This window comes from Dermacentor variabilis, chromosome 9, assembly GCF_050947875.1.
Source record: "Dermacentor variabilis isolate Ectoservices chromosome 9, ASM5094787v1, whole genome shotgun sequence".
NCBI classification, from domain to species: domain Eukaryota; kingdom Metazoa; phylum Arthropoda; class Arachnida; order Ixodida; family Ixodidae; genus Dermacentor; species Dermacentor variabilis.
The window spans coordinates 115,176,921-115,191,011 of NC_134576.1; the positions used below are offsets into that span (position 1 = coordinate 115,176,921).

Below are 14,091 nucleotides of genomic sequence, written 5' to 3' on the forward strand. Positions count from 1 at the left end.
CGTATGTACCTCCGAGATGTACAATTACAAAATTTTGCTTGCGATAGCAAGTTACAGCTAGTGTTTCCACTGGTCCCTGCCATCTTTTCTGAAACCTCATTTATTTCATATGTCTATTCCCGCAACAAAGTGGGGGGAAATTTTCACCGACGGTTACGATTCTCCCTAATGCGAAATTTGAGCGCAGCTCTATACGTGTATTTATTTCACGATATATTTCCTGGCGCCGAAAATCTGTCTCGTGCGGCACACTGAAAAAAGAGTGAAGTGTGGCGCGACTACCTCGCTAATTTGGACATCACGAGAGGCAGCGCGTGGGTGAAGCGTGGGCGCGATTCACAGCAGCCGCAGCAGACAGACCCCCGCTCATGCAGCGCTTTGTTTCCATACATACGGCATCCGTGGACGCGCTCGCAGCATGCCTTCAGTAAACAGACGACGGTTGTCTACTCTGGCGCCATCTCGTAACGGTCGCCGCCGCAAAGCCCGTCTTGCGCGGCAGCACGCTTTTCTTCTCGCCCTTTATTCTTTTCAATCTTCCCGTCCCCTTTTCCCTTTCCCCAGTGTAGGGTAGCCAACCGGGCTCAGTCCTCGTTAACCTCCCTACCTTTCCTTTATCATTTGCTCTCTCTCTCTTCTCGCGCTTTCAACATGCTCTCCTCCTCCGCTTTCCATCTCGTGCTCTCTTCGCTCTCGCGGTCTTTTCACCCTCGCTGCACTCCGCGTTCGCTCTTTCATCCTTCGCTGCGCTCATTCGCTCGATTACGCCGAGAGCAGACGCCGACGCTAAACGCAGGAACGGGCGCCTGAGAGCTGTACTCTAAAGCACGAAGATACGCGCCAAGACTTCGGTGGCGACAGGCCCCATACGCCCAGCGTACGCTCGATGGTGTCCCATTACCACGCCACGGCACAAGTCAACACCAAGGCTTTGGTAGCACCAGTTAGTCGATGCGCACCTGAAACAGCGATTGATAAGCATAAACACGTAACAACAGCTGCAACATGTGCAACAAGAAGAAAAAAACGTGCGTTTGCAAATCCTTCGAGTCTCTGTTTTAAGCAAGACGCCACTATCTTTTGGCTCCATAAACTCGCGCGGAGGAAGTCTCACTCCAAAGACTTCGGGCTGGGGCGGTCTTTACCCCTTCCGTAACCTTCTGGTGCTGGGGCCCAGCACCCGAAGAGCGTGTAAAGTGGCCAAAGTGTTCCGACATCGCCTCTACAGTGCATGTTCGCTATCTTCGGAGGCTGCGTCCACGGACAAAAGCCGCAAGAGAAACTGTGCTTAGAGGTGCCGGGACAGGGAGAGACTAGCCCACAGACTACCAAGAGTTAATTACGTTGGATAAGTTCCACAGGCCAGTTATGCAGCTTGTTCACGAAGCACTGCGCGAATTTATTTACACCGCGTGGCAAATCGTGCGCTTTTTTAAAAGCATTGGCTCTTTGGTTGCTTGTTCGTTTATTTGTTTGTTTCGGACGGTTTCTCCCGCAAGAAAGCTTGCCGGATTCCCGGCAAGCAACAAACCGACGCACGACCAACGTCTTCGTAGAAGCGCAGTAAAACCAATGAACAGGTAAGCGCGTGTTCGCAAAGAAAAGGAGAAAAAACGACGCTTTCTGAGAGGTTCACATCTTAACATTCGACTTTTATCTCAGAAGTCCGCAATCCCTTTTCATCGGCGACATGTTGCAGCTTGCGCGGACACCTGAAGAGTCGTCGATACCGCCGCATCAACTCTCCTTATCGCTCTGTCGCACGCGCTGCCTCACCGCGCAGAAGCCAAAGAAGGCTTGTTCGTTTGAAAGTTTTCTTCTAAATCGCTTTTTTATGGAATCGGCGGCACTACGAAAACAAAGAAGCGCGACAGCTCGGATTTCCAGGTCAAGGGTCAGGCTCTTCAGCGCGGCGCCAACGTGACATATCTGGTAAGTGCACGCCTTTCGACAGCTACATAAATTTTACCTTCGTTGAGATCTTTATCTTCTCCGTATGTATATCTATATAGATATATATATATTACGCCCCTAGGCGGAGGTCGATGGGTCGCTACCGCCCTGTCGCGAGGCGTGCGCCACACACGCCCCGATAGCGAAGACCGCAATATAACCAACGACGAACGCGTTGATATTGTAACGAAGATTACGTAATCCTCGGGGGCCCGGCTTAATGTTTTAAAACCCCGAGGCGCTTGGTGTTCCGGCACGAGCGTCTAATCTTGAGCAAGCGGCTTTCAATATACCCTCGGACCGGCGCTTTGCGGAAGATTGGAACCGAGCAAGCTTAACTCACTTATTTCTCCTTTTTTTTCTCCCTCTCTCGATCGCACCTCACCTGAAACAAGGGAACGAACCGAGACACGGAATCCCCGAAAATTAATACGTTGGAAGCGAAAAAAAAAACGCTAAACAGAGGACAAAGTGGAGGGATCTAGCTCATGTTTAAACCATGACGAAATGAAATAGTGTTATCGTTCCGTCGCCACTTAAGTCAATTTCCATAAGCGTGCGCTTTCCAGAAAAAGCGCCGAGGCGGCGTGCAATAAATGGCAACGGAGGAAAGGTAAAAAAACAGAGCGGAGCCAATTTTCTCCCTCTTATTCTTCTTTTTTTTTTTCGGACGTATCGCTTACAAGCCAAGGTACAGCGGTCTGTTTTTAACAGGGCCTGTATGCCCATAGCTACACTAGGAGCGTAGCGCGGGAAGTACGATCGACAAAGACTAGACAGGACAAGCGCTATTGTAACTATGTATTATCAACCTGCCCAAGCCTGTACTCTTCTGGATGCCCCTTCCATCGTTCCGCACTCACACTTCTCCTGCACGCAGCGCCGCCCTGCAGTGAAGCCTACCGCGTCAAACCTCCCTCGTCCCACGTTCTCGTGCACCCCGCCGATGACACGTGGGTGCGCCTCCCCTCCCCCCCCCTCCCCGCCCTCATGGGGTGCTCTTTCGCGTCCTTTTCGAAATTCTCGGGAATCGCTTAATTAAAACGACGTGCGCCATTCGAAACGCCGCTCTAGCGATGAAGCGTAGTGAAGCACAGCATAACGCACCGTTCTTCCCCTCGACATCCGCCCTCGTCTCTTCCCACTCGCTCTCCTCGAGAACGCCCCCGCCACCATGATGTCACAACGCTAAAAACGCGCGCTCGCTTGATCCTGAACCGCGCACTTTATAGATATGTCGCTGGAAATGGAGAAACGGGCCCAATGCGGGGACGTGTGTAGAAAAAGAAAACAACAGCGACAATTACAACTGGAGAAAGGGACCCAAATTGCTGACGAACTGTTGCCAGAAATACGAGAGGGAACGAAGCCAAATTAATTTCTGGGCTACAGTTACTCCTGATCTGCGGTCTCGAATATCACGTGTTCCCTCCCGTTTAACGCCAATAGCCTCAGTGAGCAATTCTTTACGTCGGTACTGCACATTAAGCCACTACTATACGGCCTCCTAAAAAACAAGTGTCGTGTTTTATTTCATGTTCCTCAATAGGGCACTATACGAAGCCGAAAATTAAGTGCACAGTTTCAGCTTAAGGTGTTCAGTTCTGCGAGATCCCGCAGAACTAACCGGTGGGCTAATAGTGTGACACGAACGACGACGACGATGATGGTGGTGAAGATGATGATGATGACAGAATAACGCGACGAGGTCAGCCACTCGGTACACCAAGCCACCTTTCACGAAATAAACTTTTAAGTTGGTACTCAGCGCACTCTCTTGTAGCTTGTCGTTTTGTCCCGTTTGTAGCGCTGCTCGCTTCCAAATGATAATGATGACCCAAAATTCACGCGCGTGCAGGGATCCGCAAACACGCGCGAACACACACACACATACACATACACACGCTCGCACAACCATGCTGGAAGCACCGGCGGGCTCCACACGAGACGTCACAAAAGAAGCGTCCGACTGGAAAGTCAAGCCCTACAAAGAACGAGAGGAGCGAGGAAGAGGACTCGAGGTTGGATAAGAATGGAAGGAGCGTAAGCAAGGTGTTCGAGCAGGAACGTCGCGGGCAGCTTCCCGAGCCCTCAATTCCGCCAGCGCACTCCCTTCGCTTCCAGCGCCGATCCAAAGAGTGGAGGAGTGATCGATCACAAGACTGCGCCGAGTACCACTGAGGTGGCAGAGCGTCGAAGTGGACCGAGGAGAGCAGGGAGGTGTGGAAAGCAAAACGAAAAAGAATTTATATAAAAAAAGGAACCAGGAGTACTTGAAGATCTCGACGGGCCCGCTCAGCTGTGATGAGGCTTGAATATGTTGGGAGCTCGAGTAAGCGGAGGAAAAAAAAATTAAATTATAGGGTTTTACGTACCAAAACCACTTTCTGATTATGAGGCGCGCCGTAGTGGAGGACTCCGGAAATTTCGACCACCTGGGGTTCTTTAACGTGCACATAAATCTAAGTACACGGGTGTTCTCGCATTTCGCCCCCATCGAAATGCGGCCGCCAGGCCGGGATTCTACCCCGCGACCTCGTGCTCAGCAGCCCAACAGCATAGCCACTGAGCAACCAAGGTGGGTGGTTTAGCGCAGGCAATAGACGTTTCGACAGGTTGAGAACGATGAGTAGACTGGCTTTAATCCACAGTAAAAGCAAGTTTGCCGAGTGGCAGTGGTGGCGCCCCTATCGGGCAGCCACCTCACTTCCCAAGAAAGAGCAGGGGGGCAATGACCCCCGCGTGGAGGCCAGGCGACGTAACTGGATTTCACAGAAGCAGGGGACAAATCACAGTGGCGGGCGGTCGCTACAAATATACGTGCTTCACTCGCGCTACAAGTGGTGGACACGAAGTGCAGTGCGCTGCGTGGCACATAGGAACACCGCGTGTTGGTTGGCGTCTGACACCACGTGGCGACAGGTCATTCACCCTAACCTCTGAGCCGGAGCCCACGTGCACCGGAGAGGTCATTCACCCTACCCTACTGAACCGGAGCCCACGTGCACCGGAGGGGTCATTCACCCGACCGTCTCGCCGGATTCGTCGATGAGAGGATCGATCTCTCCTTCCCGTGCTTGGTATTGCAGGAGGAGGGGCCCTCTCTCCGTGCCTGTCACGTGTCATCGATGGAAGCAAGATCCCGCCCACACTTGTAGAGAGCTATTTAAGGGGCTCCGAAATGTACTTTGAGATACTTCTTACTTGAGACTCATACTTCATGCTTTTCTTATTTTCTTTCAACTACCTTTGAATAAACAGTGCAAGTTTCGCACTAGCAAATCGTCTCGCCCCTGCTTGGTCGCCATGATCTACCGGATGCCTGCAGCCCGCCGACAACGCTACGCTACCCAATAAATAATGTCGGTCGAGCTTCGTTAGGCAGGCGCCGCTACTTCTCGGCAGCAGTACGGTACGCTACCCTGGAGTACGCAACACGCGGTGTTCCCGTGCTACGTGTTTCTGCGACGACTGTTTCAGATTGCTAAAGTACAGGCACGGGAGTTGTGAAGAAACGATGACTTCTTGCGGACCAAGCCTTTAGCAGTGGCTGGCGTGAGAACTTGCGGGATATCTTTCATAATTCCAATTGTTACCTAAATTTCACTGATCGGGCTTAGGATAATTAATTTAGGGGACACGTTGTACTTGAAGAATTGAAGTCTGGCAGTGCATGGAGCTTACCCGTTTGTTACAGAGACTCTGTGCTTATAGAAGGAGTTTCGAGAAGCAGTTACTTAACATCAGCAGCGAAATGTGCCGATGGTTCGATTTGCATTTTCTCGTAAATGAGTACATCTATGCTACGCGTAAGCACCTTAAGGTATTAATGTATCCTTCGGAGCATTAGCCAATGGAATGCGCTACAAGTAGTTGTTGCCTGCAATTTCATTACTGTCGTAGACGATATGTTTAAAGCATGTAATCTAGTACTTCCGAGGAAGGGTGTGAAAACTCGCTTATACAGCTTCGCCTTCTTTTATCAGTTACCAAGATTGACATACATCTGCGAAGATATGTATGTGTATATTGTCACGGGGTAGTGACGGTAAAGAAAACAGCCAAACTGGGAAAGACGAAACTAGCGTCTTATTGCGCGAACTTGTGCCCTCAAGAACAGGCTACACTCAAAGAATGGCGACAGCGGCGAACACAGTCGGCGATCGTCGAAAATCGGATTAGCGAGTCAAGCGCATCGGCTTTTATAGATCAGTCGTCGAATGTTCCAGAGTAATCGCTGGGACCCGCATGCCTTCCACGAAGTTCTACACCATTCACGTCACGCATACATGCAATCAGACTAATTAATACAAATTCGCTAATGAATTTAAGAAATTGCATTATGATCCATATTGCAATTTACAAATTCTAGCAGTCGACTTTGTAAGGCGGATCCACTTGGAACCAATGTTCAAGATGACACCACTTTCGAGATGCAAATTCCCGAACATTCCGGAGAAATACATTGGTGTTCCAGTTTGTTTGTTAACAAAATGTCGTTTCATGCACTGAAGCACACAAATAACTGGAACGCCAATTCATTTCTCCGCAAAGTTCGGGAATTCACATCTCGTAACTGGTGTCGTCCTGAGAATTCGTTCCAAATGGATCCGCCTTGCGAAGTCCACGGCTAGAATTTGTAAATTGCAATATGGGTCATAATGCAATTAGTTAAAAATTAATTAGTGAATTATTGTTGAATAGTCGGTTTCGCATTTCATTTTTTTTTTTTTTTATGAGCAAGTAGTGTCCGCCGCTTCGGGTAGACCGGCTCATAAACTAGAATTGAGCCATCTGCTACACGCAACCTTAAAAAATTTTTGAGCGTTCGCCGAAACACCTTCTATTCTGAGGCTATTCTGACAGCCACTACTTGCCCACCTTCGTCTTAGAGCAGCCTATACGACGGCCTTGAAGTGAGTCATTCTGCAGCGCTCAACGGGACCACGAATGAGATGTCAATTTTTGAAAAAGCGTGTCGAAAGGAGACTTCCCCGACGACAGGTGACAATTGGAGGACTCATCGACCATGAAGCGGAACTCGGGGGAGCAAAGAGAAAAAAAAAATAAATAGAGAAGACGGAGGCACCGGTGGGCGAGGCTTTCAAAAGCGATTGGAAACGAGCGAGGGCACGAGAAAAAATGCCTGACGTGCCTCGCGGCCAGTTAACCTCTAGCTCTCGCCTTTGGCGAGGAAATCGTTCGTCCGCAAATGGGAGCACGACACAGGAAAACTGCGTACGTGGGAGTATCGACAAGTTGAAGAAAGAGCGACGATTTTATACTTATAGAGTACAGCGGTGTACGGATAATTATATTTGAGATCAATTGAACAGTCTCTCAAGCGAGTCGAATGCTTTTTGAATATTGAACAGTCGTTTTCGCCAGTGACATGAAACAATGTTCACACACAGGTATATTCACAACGTAAACAAGCCTCTGCACTGAAGTGCCAGTTATTAAGGGTTTTTTATGAAAAGCACAACACCGACAGTTTCGACGTCCCTTCCACCGAGTGGATTCTGTCGGCTGTCACGCTGCCCATTAAGACTTCGATGACTCCCCTCCGATTGCATAACACCAGCTGCAGTGCGTCTAGCACTATTTTATTTTTGTGAATGACGTTTACGTACCCTTCTACACAAATTGCCTTTCGCGTACGGCTTTTATTTAGAATATAATAAGTATATTTATTTAGATTCCTTTAAATACAGTTTTTTTCCCATCAACAATAGGAGCCTAGAATTCATTACCGGGCAACATCAGCTCACTACTACTGAAACAATTCACGCAAGCTTGTTTATAAATGTTGTATGTTTGTTGTTCATCCCACTCCTGCAATAGCCGCATTGAGGCTGCAGTTTGTATAAATAAATAAATAAGCAGCTTGCGACAACATCGGGGAACCACCCTACTGACAGCTGATCAGACTCGTCCGGTCTCGTCTACGATGACCGGCCACAGTTGCACACAACTAGCTCTCTGATGTCGATGGCAGTTGCAGCTACTCTGTAACACCCCTCAGCTGCGATTGAGCTCCACTACCCTTCGGGCCAACTGCCGTTGAATGGCGCGCGCGTAGACAACTAAAGCATACTCTCGATACCCCGGACAGTTTTAACTACAAGCTTACAGCCCGCTGCGCCCAGGCCGGTGTATTTATCCTTCGCACACAGACGCTCAAGCGGGAACGCTATATAGCGCTGCACCACAGAGCCAGGAGGAGGAGGAGGAGGAAAAAACGTTTATTAAGAAAAATAAAAGAACGCCAGTAGGCAGCTTCCTTTTGACTCCGCTCCGCGCCAGAGGGGGCTCGTTAGTGCAGGATCCGTTAGTGCAGGATCGAAGTAAGAGGCGACTGGAGGATTGGTGGAAGAAAAGTAGGGAAACGACAAAAGACGGAGACGTACAAAAGCGCAGTTCGCAATAGGGGATCAGAAAATTTGGGCGTGGTAGTTCATAGTGTCTTTTTTTTTCATTTTTCATTGTTTACCCTAGGTAGGATATTAGGCAGTATCTTAGCAAGAGCTTGGTGGCGCAACCCACCGCCCCGTTCCAAAGGGGACGCTCATAATATCCATCCCTCCATCCATCCTACGGAGTTGGCTGCCCGCTGGGTCCCACCACGCCAGCTGTCGCTGGTCGCGAGTACCTGAACTGGAGAGCACGGCCTCCCACTGTTCGGGTGCAGCATTTCCGATGCGGAAGGACGGAGGGTGTGTCTGGGCAGACCCAGGTGTAGGGATAAAGCGATGCGTAGTCGCTTGCTCGCCGCAGTGTACCACTGGGCGGAGCGTCGCAATGTGGCTCCACTTGCCCCATTTGTCGTTTTTGCAGCCAAGCTGACTGTGCGCTGCTCGCGTCCTTGGGACACGTGGTTATAAAAAAAAATACAATTCAGTGGAGGTTTAGCGGCAAATGCGAGAGAAATTCGTTAGTATTACGTCGCACATCTTTGACCTCCCGGGTCCATTACTTAAACCATATATATATATATATATATATATATATATATATATATATATATATATATATATATATATATATATGCGTGTGTACATATATATCATGTGATCTACCTCTACCACGTGACCAGTAGATGAACGCGAATAACAGACACTTCGCCTCAGTTCTATTTGACGAATGCAAGAAAACGCCGTGCTCGTTTGGTGGCGAGACAAAAAAGAGAGACCTCACACAGAAACTCCTCCGGGAGTTGTGTAACCATGCGCAAGCATTGTGCCACTCAGTCATTTCCACGCAGCCGGGTGTCGTTGTCAATGTTATGGAACTTGATCGCACAAGTACAAATTACCGCTCTGCGACGACACTAACTGCTGCGGACGGCGGCGCAATGTGAATTGATGACGAAAGCAAACTACTGCAGGTAGCGGCGCCAATTGCGCTAATGGCTTTCCGATCATTACAAGCCGTTATCGCTCTTTATCGCCTCACCCGTCCGCGTCGAACGATCAGCCGCGCGGGCTCTATCTTAAACGCGATCTGCGGCGGGAACAGAGTACGCCAAGAGCTGATAGCTTCGTGTGCGCTGTTCTCTCCGCATACTTCGCGTTCAAGAGAGAGGTAGCACGAAGGTCAATTCGCTCGCTGCTGCTGCCGCGCTTTTTGTTTCACACAATGATTTCCTTATAGCGAAGCTGGGTATGGCGCGACCGCGCAGGCACTATTTTGATAGCGATCTGCGATAGTGTGCTCTGAGTGCTGATAGCTTCGTGTACGCTGTGTTCTCGTCGCTTTCGTCTAACGTGACAGACGGCAGGTTTCCGCGCTGAGCAGGCGCACTTAAAGTGCTTGCGCATTTAAAACGAAAAAATGAAAAGAAGAAAGCTCTGAAAGGGTCATCGCCGTCTCGGGGCGTCTGGTCCCTGCAGGCTTTGGAGCGATGCCGGAGGTGCTATACTGGACATCGTCAAAGTCACACATATTGTCGACTTCTGTAACGGCGGCTTTCTGAGCCAATCAGAGACACCGTAGCAGTCCCCAGGGCCAATCAGAGCTGAAAAGACGGCGCGCTTTGACAACGTACAGAGTAGCACACCGGGGTGAATTAGCCGAGGATGTCATACGTTTTTCACGGAGTATGTCATAAGCGTTTCAGTAGCGCTATTCTCGTCGCCTTGGAGACAGCTCAGTCAGACAAGCCAAGTCAAGTCAAGTCAGACAGATAGATGGACACACGGAGTTAATGCTTTCGCGCATTTCGCAAGCGCTTCTTTTTTTTTCTGTGTTCTCGAACCCGCAATATCAAAGCAGAAATATTCTGCACCAAGCTTACTGCATTCATAGACACAGAAACACTACCCGAGTCAGCCAGCAGGCTTTGCCCACAACGACGTTCGGAGGGGCTTTTTCCTCTCTTTTTCCTTTTCTTTTTTTTTTTCCTGTGTTATTCGCAAACGGCTGGGACGAGTTCCGATCGACCGAGATCTCCTCGAATCCAACGGAGTGTGCTTTCGCGCCTTTTTACGTAAGAACGGGCTGCGAATCGTTCACCGACCGTCGTCTACGGCGTCTCCCAAAGTGCGCCGATTGCGCAATGCGCGCAAGGAAATCGAGCGAATCCATCTTCTCCTTCCCGTCCTTCTTCTGTTGTTTCTTTCTCCCTTTCTTTTTTTTTTCTCCGGTTCCTCGCGTTTCGACTCCACCTACGCTCTTCATCGTCCGGTCTGTGAATTGCTGCGACTTCTTGTTTGCCGGCTTTCGCATTAAGCGATGAGGTGAGCCGGCGCAACGCCGATGCGTGGCTCGAATGGGGCCCTCCTGCTCGGAGACAACGCATGTATCTCCGGGAGGGAACCCGCCCTGCCAGGGCGCGCATCGAACGTGTCACTCGATCGTGACGCAATGGACGAGGCGGTAGTCATGTTTTTCTCCCGAGCTGAGCTCGTTCTTTGCGAGTATAGGCTGCAGCGCGCCGAAAAGCGCTGCCAACGTTGCCAGAAAGGCACGTTCAGAACGCCTGCGCGCGTTCATTGATTGATTGATTGATTGATTGATTGATTGATTGATTGATTGATTGATTGATTGATTGATTGATTGATTGATTGATTGATTGATTGATTGATTGACGCAAAAGTCAGGCCTGGCCAAAGATCGAGCGCCACGCAACTGAGCGATCATAAGTTTTCGATGGAGCAATAAATGGCGAGGGGTAGATATGTAAGACGGCTGTAAAGAGACCTGAAATACATTCGTCGTAAAATGCAAGAGACATACATCCAAGTTGTAGAAATACTATCACGAGCTTCTCGCGCACGAAAGGATGACATTCGGCAATGTATATGAAGGTTGCGAAACGCATAAAATGATATGTTCGATACACTTTGTTTTGAAATTTGCAGGACCTGGGCGTCACCGACATTATCGCGTTGTCCCGACTCGCAACAAAGTTTGCTAACGTTGTGTAGCGACTATTGGCTACGTAAGATGACGTTGTCCGTAAAAGAGCGAACGAGAGCGCGCTGCATGCGTTTCTTCTGGTTGCAGTCTCGCAGTAACGGAAGCAGTCAGCGTATCGCGACACCATGATGAACGATCTCCGATCGCGCCCGGAGATCGTTGTTCGAAGCGCACGTTCACTTTGCGTTGAGTTTCGCCTCACGCGATTGGCCCGTGGGCTGCACCGACGGGCGCTGCTGACAACGTCGCGGCGCGGCCTATAGGTCCCGTCGCGTGAGGCGAAACTGAACGCAAACTGAACGCGCGTTTAATCTTAATTAAACTTAATCACACGACGCCACGGTCACCATTTCGTAGTCCAATTTCGAAGGGCGAAACGCAAGAACGGCCAGCCATCATGCATTGGGTGCACGTTAAAGAACCACAAGCAGTCAAAGTTAACTTGGAGTCCCCCCACGGCGACGTGACTCATAATGAAATAGCGGTTCTTGTGGCGCGATACCGTAGAATCTTTAAGCTAATAAACCTCAGCTTTGGATTTCTTCTTTCAAGTTCTTCCTCTTGCACACTTCGCGTGATGTACAGGCACACCCGGGGTTCGAGGCACGTGCCTAAAGATCGGGAGTGTCGGAATCGAAAAAACGCTCCGACGAGCCCGAAAACACGACTGGCAAGGAATTACGGGCACGCGAGGAGGAATTCCGATGGACTTACCAAGGCTCCGCTAAGCCCAATTCGTCGCGGAGGCATGTCGGGGGACGCCTGCGAGAAAGAGAGGAGAGAAAAAACACAAATACGTCACTTTTAACACATTTTTTTTTCCTTTCCCTGCAAGAAGCAGTATGCGGTGCGACAAGAAATACATCAAACAGAAAGTACGACTGGCAGGACGCGCAACGAAGCGTCACAAAAGACGCAGAGAAAGCAAGTAACGCCTTCACTGCGAGTGTTTATTTATTTATCTATTTTCGGCTGTTTTCTAATAGCACCTTTTCAATGAAACCAAGTCATTTCATTACAAGTGAACCAGCTTAAACTCGTTTACTCGCAACATATGCTTCCCGCTCAAACAGACTCGTATTCACAAATGGTGTGTATATATATATATATATATATATATATATATATATATATATATATATAGAGAGAGAGAGAGAGAGAGAGAGAGAGAGAAATGAAAGCGGTCGAAAGGATAACGTGTCGCCGGTGGGAGCCGAACCCACAACCTCCGCATTGCGCGTGCGTTGGATTACCAATTGCGCTACGGCGACGGCTGTCCAACCATCCACAATTTGGGTATTTATGTTTACTAGATCTAGCCGTAGGAGTGTCAGCCAGCGCTGCTCAGAGCCATGGATACCAACTTGCGTGCACATATACAGTGACGTCATAACGCGACCACAATCTTGCGCGTGAATACAGAAGCGTTATGAACGGGGAAAAAAATTCGGCAGATACACTTAAGATTGCCTACGTGTGGGAATACGAAAGCTTTTATAGTCCTTACGGTGAAATGATTCTTTTTTTTTCTTCTGCGCGTTCTTTGTCTGCCCACGCTCTCCCCTACGTTTCAACTGCGCCTCAGTAAGGCTAAATAATTAATTTATTTATTCATTTACCTCACGGGCTTCCGAAGGAGTATAGCGTGAGGGGAGGATACAGGGAATTAGCAAAAAAAGAAAGGAGTAAAAAGAAATTATACATTGTTAGCGAGTAAACATGAAAGAACAAATATCTAACAATATAAATAACGCGATAAATGAAACGAACGACTCTGTGAAGTAACAAAAAAGAGTACCAAGAAATTATACAAATGGTAGCAGGTGAAGGTGAAAGATCAAGTCTCCGATAATGTTAAAGCAATCCAAAACAAACATTCAAACGAAACAAAAAGTAAAACCTACTCAACTAACGCGAAAAGTGACGAGTTTATAATTCGAAGGACCGCTCCGCGGCGTTCAAATGAACATTAGTTCTTTTTATTGCATACAGTCGTTTTATACACTGATGACGTGGCGCCACCTCCCACCCATCGGCTGCGCCACCACGTGACCAACGACGCAAGCACTATAGGCCACACGTTTACTAAAGCAGATGGCTGCGATGTCACGTGCGCGATGACGTAGGCACTAGGCACAACTATACGTCAACCACAACGGTGCAGCCACCGTGGCGCAATGTGGCGTGGGCTGTTAGCACATAGACGCCGTGACGTTAGAAGCCGATCTGTGTATGAATATCTTGTGGAAGTGGCTCGAGAAGGTACGTGAGGTGTACAAGACGATGGACTGTGATGAAGACGTGGTGTCAGTGCTGGATACCTTAGCACGTATAAAACGAATGTTATCTGTGATCACAAACTCCTTTGGGGCTCGTAGCCAAGCTGGAAATAAAGAAGAAGAAAAAGAGTCACCGTGGCGTCGCGGGGAAGAGTGCTCGTCTCGCACCCCGGAGGCGCCGGGTTCGAATGTCACCGAAATTCGCCGACATTTTCTTTACAAAGCAATCGATTTACTTTGTTTGCAGGAACCTCCCCGAGAAATCTGACGTCAGTCCGAGAATTTTTTACGCTTCGCGGCGTCGGTCATTCTTCTTTTTTTTTTTTTTTTGTACTGTCGCTCGGCGCCGACGACGCCGCGTTCTCGCTTAATGCGGCACATAATGCTTTCGCATTAAAAAACAAAAAAAAAATAAGCTGGGCAGCAGTTCGCGAATAAC

General features: G+C 49.0%; 1 protein-coding gene across 3 annotated transcripts in view; it reads right to left on the bottom strand.

The window, feature by feature from the left end:
• The window catches only part of LOC142557325 (uncharacterized), a 412,081-nt gene that overhangs the window by 201,147 nt on the left and 196,843 nt on the right, over positions 1–14,091 (bottom strand). For all 3 annotated transcript variants that reach the window (XM_075669074.1, XM_075669068.1, XM_075669069.1), the window contains one exon: positions 12,088–12,135. The gene's annotated coding sequence lies outside the window, so the exon portion shown is untranslated. The remainder of the gene's footprint in view (positions 1–12,087; positions 12,136–14,091) is intronic.